Genomic DNA, 302 nt, shown 5'->3' with positions numbered 1-302 from the left:
GTCAGGGTTGGAAGGGACCACAAGGATCATCCAGTTCCAACCCCCCTGCCATGGGCAGGGACACCCCACACTAGATCAGGCTGGCCAGAGCCTCATCCAGCCTGGTCTTAAACACCTCCAGGGACGGGGCCTCGACCACCTCCCTGGACAACCCATTCCAGGGCTTCACCACTCTCATGGTGAAGAACCTCCTCCTCACATCTAGCCTGAATCTCCCCAAGTACTTGCTTGGTTTTTGGGGGGCTGGGGTGGGTGGCAGCAACATTTCTTGTTGGTCCTTCTGTGAGCAGCACCATTTGAAA

The sequence above is a fragment of the Melanerpes formicivorus genome, unplaced genomic scaffold (assembly GCF_026170545.1).
Source record: "Melanerpes formicivorus ecotype bairdi unplaced genomic scaffold, bMelFor1.0.p_v2 SCAF_6, whole genome shotgun sequence".
Classification (NCBI taxonomy): Eukaryota; Metazoa; Chordata; class Aves; order Piciformes; family Picidae; genus Melanerpes; species Melanerpes formicivorus.
Note: the sequence above shows the minus strand (reverse complement) of the source record.